Source organism: Jaculus jaculus, chromosome 8, assembly GCF_020740685.1.
Source record: "Jaculus jaculus isolate mJacJac1 chromosome 8, mJacJac1.mat.Y.cur, whole genome shotgun sequence".
NCBI classification, from domain to species: Eukaryota; Metazoa; Chordata; class Mammalia; order Rodentia; family Dipodidae; genus Jaculus; species Jaculus jaculus.
In genome coordinates this window covers 27,349,535-27,357,773 of record NC_059109.1, presented here as the reverse complement: position 1 = coordinate 27,357,773, position 8,239 = coordinate 27,349,535, and the positions used below count along the sequence as shown (strand labels likewise).

Genomic DNA, 8,239 nt, shown 5'->3' with positions numbered 1-8,239 from the left:
GGGTTTTACATTTCAGTCTGACTTCCAGAATATAGGATTCTACAGTAACAGATCAATTTGGGTTCAGTTTTGTGTCCCCCCTTTCCCTTATCCCAAGCCCTATCCTCCCTATTTTTAAATTTTTATTTATTTATTTGAGAGAGACAGAGAGAGAGGGAGAGAGAGAGAGGGAGAGAGAGAGAGAGAGAGAGAGAGAGAGAGAGAGAGAGAGAGAGAGAATGGGCCCACCAGAGCCTCCAGCCACTTCAGACTCTACATGTGTGCGCCCCCTTGTGCATCTGGCTAACGTGGGTCCTGGGGAATTGAGCCTCGAACCAGAGTCCTTAGGCTTCATAGGCAAGCACTTAACCTCCAAGCCATCTCTCCAGCCCCCCATCCTCATTATTTTGAAAGCATTCATTTCTATGTTAACAGTGTTTATCTACCCTCCTAAAACAAAGTAGCAACAGTCATACTTTTAAAAATTAACTAATGATCTGTTAGAAACTGAATGATTGAAATCCAAACCCATTTAATTATAGCTCCCAGTGATCACGACTGTTGAATTTGAAAAATAATACATATGATATCAAGGATACTCTGAGCTGCTTGTTCATCATACTTAAAGACAGATCGTGCACACACAGAGAACCCAATAATTACAAGGAATAAACACTCAGACAGTTATCACCTCTTTCACATGTAGAAATCTGACTGCATCTACTTGCCTTTCTCCTATATGTCCTTATGTATGGGCAAGAAAGAAAGAATTCCTTACAGAAAATGCGCTGAAACTATGGAAGAGTCACTGAATCAAGTAACAACACAGGCCACATGATTTCTTTTTATTGGGTAGATTCTTGTGCTTGTTCAGGGGACGACTGAATGGGAAATGCAGAGGCGATGAAAGAAAACATAAGTGCAAGACTCCAATGTAAATAAAAATAACTCACTACCTACATTCGTATGGTGACTAAGCATAGTGCTGAGCACACCAGCTTTTTTCTGTTTTGCAATATGAGTGGTTTCGTACTGTTTTCCATATTTTTCGTGATAAGCTGGTAACTCTTCAAGCTCCTGGTAGAAGTAACAGTCAGTTGGCATTTGACTCCATTCTCCATGATTGCATGTGCATGGGCCCAGCATTATGAGAAAATCTGAACTCTTCACTTGCTCATGGTACAAGATCCTGGAGAAACTACTGAGCACTCACGTGTGTTTGTAAGTCAGCTTTGCCGCAAGTAGCCAAGGAACACAGCAGCATTATGTTGACCACAATGTTTGGTGCGCATGGAACAAGGGATTGTTTACTTGATCACTTCAAGCTGACTCCACCCAAGGCAGGGGTCCCACTAATTTTGTCTCACATAGCCACGTAATGTAAATCAAGTGCACATTGAAATCTCTGTAGGCAGGGATCATGTCTACACTAAAGGTTAGCGTGTGTATGTATAGATGAATTAAGACATGTGTGGATCTATAGATATGCATACATGAATGACCTTTAATTTGTTTAATATAAACAAGGTAAGAAAATATGCCAAAACTATCGTATGTACTTCTCCAAGCTCATGCCACTTTTCTTTCTTTCTTTCTTTCTTTCTTTCTTTCTTTCTTTCTTTCTTTCTTTCTTTATTTATTTATTTATTTCTTTTTTTCAGGGGAGAACATGAACCCAGTACCCCACTACCACAAATTATGCAGTCGAGTTTCCCACATTTGGGGAAATCACAGGGGTCAGCACATCCGGAGTGCAATGGATAAGCCTCACCCTGGGAAGACCACCTTTGTGATCATAGTATCACCCCTGCCAGGTATCTCACTTTCTTTCTAACTGTGATGTTTAGTTTTTGTAAGTTTCCTTTATTTACTTATTTAGTTATTTTACTGACTCTGATGTCTTCTTGCTGGGAACTTGATTTTCTTGCCAATTCCCATCTACCTTCTAAATTAGACCTCAGGTGGTACTTCTCTAATTCGGGTAACTCAAGGAAAGATAAGGTCATGTTCTGCATTAACAAACAGTGTTGATTCATTATTAAAATGAAATATTTAAGACATAAGTTAACTGTGTTCATCAGCTTTCAGTTATTATATGAAAATAGTTTTGTTTCAGTTCTCCATGATGAGGTTTTGGTGCATTCTCTGGTCCTTTTGGATTTCAATGAGGCAGCATAAGGCGGGTTGCATATGGTGGAGAAAAGCCACACACCTTGTGGAAGGGAAGAGGAAAAATAAAAAAGGAAGAAACACATTCCCACAATTATTTTGAATAACTTCTCCCTAAAACCTGAACATCTCACACTCTGCCTCATCTCTTAAAATCTCCAGCATCTCCCAAATGCATCAAGCTGAGAACCAACTCATAACATATTTGCCTTTTGGGGACATTGAAAATCCAAACTGTAGCAATTTCTTATCTACACTATATTTTAATAAGACATTGAATTATTATCTTTTTTTATTAAGTGGAAACCTTATATGGACACATCATATGTTGGTACCGTCATTTCCTTCTTCCTTGTTCCCATTCCAGTAAGGACCCTCTTTAGTGGGATTACTGGTATTCACCATGGATTTTTGGGCTATGAGTTGTGAGAGCAGCAAGTCAGTCATCGTCGAAGGGCAATATATCTGGATACTACCTTCTATCCTGTGGCTCTTACATTCTTTCTGTTCTCTCTTCTGGAAAATTCCCTGAGCCTGGGTGTCCTTTAAGTCTACTTTAGTGTCGAGTTCTCAGCAGCTTCTGGATTTTTGCTTTGGTACGTTTTGAGTAGCCTCAGTGTCTGTCTCCATCACCCTGGCACAGGTTGTCAGGCTCTCCATGGAAGCAGCACTCTTGCTCATCCCACTAGTTTCTGTTAGTTTCACATGGGCCCTGGTTGATGTGCAAGTGGTGGTTTAGCTTTCACCAGAGTCAGCTATCTTCTATTATCTTATTGATAGATATTGGATGTCCTCAGTATCCTTTGTTTTTATTGAATCCTAAGCACTAAAGGTCAAAATAAGAGACAATGACCTTAATCTCTGTTCTGAAAGTTATTATTATGGATTTTCAAATTGAAACATTTTACCTATTAATTTTGATGTTTATATTTACCATTTATATTTACATTAATAATGACATTGCGAATTTATGTTTCAATGTTGTTTAATTGGTTCTTTTTTCATACATGCCATCTTATTTCCTTAATTGAAAATCACATCTCTACTTTCTTTTGTATTCCAGAATATTTTTGTCTTAAAATTGTCCTCTATATCACCGTGGACATAACATTACCTTTTGTGACTCACAGGGAAATGGGTCATATTTAATACCAGATTTGGTGTCTGAAACAAATTTTTCTACAATGTACAGATATTAACCTAACTTAAGAACTGTTAAAAACACATCGAGTAAAAGGCTATCAGTTTATGAAATAATGCTGGGGAACTTCCTAGATACCTATATCAAAAAGAATAAAAATTACCATCAATGACATTGTATAAATCAAAATGGATCAAACACTATAAGAAAAACCTGAAATTTTTAACCCCTGGATGAAAACATAATGAAATAATTTAAGATATAGGCATAAGCAATGCTTTTTCAAAAACTCTCTAATAATTTAGGAAATAGTACTAAAATTAACAGATTTAAAATTTTTGTTTTATTTTTATCTATTTGTTTGAGAGCAACAGACAGAGAGAAAGAGGCAGATAGGGAGAAAGAGAATGGGCACGCCAGGGCCTCCAGCCACTGCAAACAAATTCCAGATGTGTGCGCCCCCTTGTGCATCTCTCTAACATGGATCCTGGGGAACAGAGCCTCGAACCAGGGCCCTTAGGCTTCACAGGCAAGTGCTTAACTACTAAGCCATCTCTCCAGCCCCATAAACTATTTTAATTACCTAAAATTCAACAGCTTCAGCATAGAAATGGTATTGATTTACAGAGAGAACAGAAAGCCTGAATAACAACAAAAAAATTATCAGCTACTTATCTGACAATGGGCTAGTGACCAGGATATATACAAAGTCAATCACAAAATGACAAATAATGTGATCAATAAATGAACAAATGAATTTAAAAGACAGCTACAAAATAAAGAAGTGTAAATGGCCAATGGATATTAAAAAAAAAAAAAAAAATACACAGCCATTAGTCAGCAGAGAACATGGAGATACTTTTTTACCCCAGTCAGAAGAGCTCTTACAAGGAAACAAACAGCAATACTAGCAAAAAACTTGGGAAAAAGGAAACTTTTACACTGGTGTTGGTAATGTGTTTCTACCATGAAATCAGCATGCAGAATTCTTCAAAAAACAAACATGAGAACTGCTTTGTTATCTAGTTCTACGACTCTTGAATGTATACCCTAAGGAATTCCAGGGAAGAATATCAGAGATACCCGAATGATCATGCTTGTCATGGCGCTCTTCAAATATCTGGATGTCCTCAGCATCCTTCATTTTTATCGAATCCCAAGCACTATGGAATCAGTCTATGTACCTATCATTGGGTTATGGAGAAGGAAAATAAATACATATACAGTGTTTAATCAATAATAATCTATTAATCCATGAAGTAAGCATGTCATTTTGGGGAGGTGGAGGAACAAGAATTTATAATCTTAAACCATATTATAGCTAGGCTCATAGTGACAACCATGACACGGATTCTCTTTTGTGGAACTCATTCAGGAACAAAGAACATGAAGATGGCAGAGGACTGTTAGCAACTGGGAAGATGAGGTAATGGTGGGTATTATCAAGGTATGTTATATATGAATAAAAATATCATAATGAAAAACTTATATACTTAGTATCCTGTAACTAAAAAAGACAATATTATTTTTTTGGAAAAAAATGAACCACAGGAAGTTACTTATTTAGTATTTTCTGTAATTAGTTTTCAAAGAATAAATAATCACCTGTATATCTTTAATAAAGTGTAAAATTGTCCTCAATAGTACAAGAGGCAACTTGGGTGAGAGACACTGTGTAGGTTGTCAGTGTGTGCTTTCCCAAACACTCAGGAAACAGATTAAATGACAGACCAGTGACAAAACCCAGTGAGACCATGACAACTTTTCCTTTCCCCAGGTACATGTAAATTCCTTAGAGCAGTGGAAGTTGCACTTAGAATTTGGCTGACTTTAGTAAGTAATGCAAAGTTGTTATAATTAAAAGCTTCTCAACAGTAGCTTCTTTCATGAAGCATTAAGTTCTGCTTTATGAGAGTGATTTTGGTGAATAACAATTTATAGTCTTTGTTAACTAGCAAGCAGTTCTATTCTGTTAATTACTAGAGGAAATTATTGACAAATATGTCTGCATTTTGTGAAACATAGGAAAATACAAAAATTTCATACAAAATAAAAAATATTGTAATCACAAAATATCATCTATTTTTAAAATTACAAAATACTACTCATGAAATACATTGTAATTATTTTAGAAAATAATTTAACTAACAAGATAAAAATTTAGACAAATAATTTGTAATATTTAAATATATATATATTTTATTTATTTATTAGAGAGATTGAGAGGGGGAAAGAGAATGGGTGTGCCAGAGCCTGCAGCCACTGCAAACTCCAGATGCATGCGCCCCCTTGAGCACATGGCTAATGTGGGTCCTGGGGAATTGAACCGGTGTCCTTTGGCTTTGTAGAAGAATACCTTAACTGCTACGCTATCCCCAGCCCCATTTTAAATATTTTTTAATGTAGTTAATATGATTCTATCTTAATTCAAAAAAGTGTTCTGTTAAAAGTAAACAAAAATAAAAATCACCCTAATATGATGATTATTTAAGAAGTTTAGACATAGCTCCCCTTTGTGGTCTTCAGAAATTATCACATACAAATGGACTTTTTTTTCTAGTCCAAACAACCACTTAAAAGGGATTCAGATTTTCTGAAATGCTGGTGTGTACGCACACGGCATCCTTCTGTCTGTTCCCGATCCTGATTCACCACTGTTTGCCCTGGCACCTCCACAGGGATAACTTTTAAGGTGATACTAGAAAGACACCTGTCGAACCCCAAAGGGTGATACACAGAATCCAAATTACCATCACCAGCTACAAGAAGTCTCTGAAGAAGAAGTGAATAAATTTGAGCCAAAGTAGCAAAAGAAAGGAATCTGCAAATGAAGGGACCAGCTTGCATGCCCACCAAGTAATTGAGAATTACGACAAGAAAAACAACCGTCTGGGGATGGGAAGCTGAGGAATGCTTGGAATTCTCACTGTAAACTTCCTTTATAAACAGTGCTTATATGAAAATGTGTGAACAAGAATCCTAGAGTAATACAAACTCATCCCAAAAGTGTAGGTTTTCTTGTTGTTTGTGTGTTTTGTTTGTTTGTTTTTTGGTTTTGCAATGTAGGGTCTTACTCTAGCTCAGGGTGACCTAGAATTCACTATGTAGTTTCAGGGTGGCCTTGAACTCACAGCAATCCAACTACCTCTGCCTCCCGAGTGGAGTGCTGGGATTAAAGGAGTGAACCACCATGCCTGGCTCTGAAAGTGTATTTTTATGTGTTAGGTTCATGCACAAGTTAGCAGTTTTAACCCTTCAAAAGGTATATGTAGGAATTGGCTCATTGATTTTCAATTTTCATTCTAATTGTCAAATGTAAGGTTCACTTTTAGAGCCATCAGTATATTAAAATATATTTTAAAATCAAAGTTGTATAATGGTATCAAAATGTTCAAAGGAAATACCGCAAAATGAGAATTAAGAATAACTTTTTTCCATAAACTGTGTAAAAATAGTGCATGTGTGTGTGGGGTGTGTGTGTGTGTGTGTGTGTGTGTGTGTGTGTGTGTAATATATATATATATATGCAGATCCTCATGCACTATATGTGTTGATCTGCAGAGGACAGAGGAGAATGTTGGATGTCCTTCTTCCCTTGCTCGTCTCTGTGTTCCCTTGGCATGTGTAGTCTTTTTCCAATTTTGTAGCTTGCTAATTTTGCCAGACTCTCCAGTCTATGCTCCCCCACAGGACTGTATTTCAGACACTCATGGCCATACTAAGCTATATACATGAGTACGAGAGAATCAAACTCAGCATGTCTCAGGCCCTCAAATTTGCATTGGAGAAGTGTGCTTACTGGCTGAGCAACCTATATAGCTCTCTATAAACTACTTCTAATAAATCCTATGAATAGTGGGAAACATTGCAGAATGGGAAACATACTTATACAAACTATAATAAGTCAGAAATAAATATATGAAGTTATGTGTAGGTATAGAATGATTTATCGTTATCTTTATAGGAATTCATTAAAACATTGGAGACACATGGACCTCTTTTGGCATTGAGATTAAAATCACCATGTGTGCTTTGGCAGGAAAGGCCATTGGGATCTGCTCAAGTCAGACAGAGCTCCTTTCCAGGGATCTCTGAATGTGATCTTTCTCACAGAGTCAATAGTTCTTAAGCAAGGCTCTCTGACCACCTGCCTTCTGGACACTCATTCCAGATCACTGTCCTGATATTGAGAGTTTCAAAAACATGGCTAAAATATTTCAGAATACAGTTCCAAAACTGACATGACAGGGATCTTCCCCACTGTGTCTCCATGCTTGCTGATTTGTTCTACCTAGGGTAAAGAGGTGGATTTTTGCAGACAATGAGAACATAGCTTGAATTCTCACACAGGTAGGTCTATGCACATGTGTAAAAGTCCTCTCATGGCTTGACAAGAAACTTGGTCTCGGATAGAGAAAGTAACATCATACAAAGGCCAAGCACAAGATTTCCCCTTACTGAGAAAATTCTGTAAATTCTCCAACCTCACCTGCCACATTGGGAAAGTATGCTTATTAACTAAGATCTACTACATATTAACTTTTAGCTTATGTACATCACTGGTCTTAGACAAGCACACGTGAGCCATCTTAGTGCTGTGAGCTCCAGATATGCGAAGGATACACTGAGCAAGGTTGGGCATTAATTTCTTGTCTCCACAGTCTCTACTATAACGGGTGCTACTGGCTGTTGTTGTTTGGAATTATGTGAGCCTTGTGGCTAAACCAAGGAGCTCTTTTGTCATAAAATTCTGGAGCCACAAGTAAATGATAGATTAATCCTATTTCAGTTGAAGTATTTTTCTGCTTATATTCCCTCCATCCTAGCTATCTGTTATTGGTTTAGATCTCTTGCTTGCTAGATAGTTCTTTTTCTTGTCTGATGTGCTGGGTCAAAGGAAAGTCGTTATAAAACTTGTCTTTTGATTTGTCTATCTGACAGGCTGCGTTT

General features: G+C 37.2%; 1 non-coding gene across 1 annotated transcript; it reads right to left on the bottom strand.

The window, feature by feature from the left end:
* Positions 1–1,637: 1,637 nt before the first annotated feature.
* Positions 1,638–1,801, bottom strand: LOC123463266. Its single transcript, XR_006638852.1, has one exon. It is a non-coding gene; the product is annotated as a U1 spliceosomal RNA (small nuclear RNA).
* Positions 1,802–8,239: the final 6,438 nt, after the last annotated feature.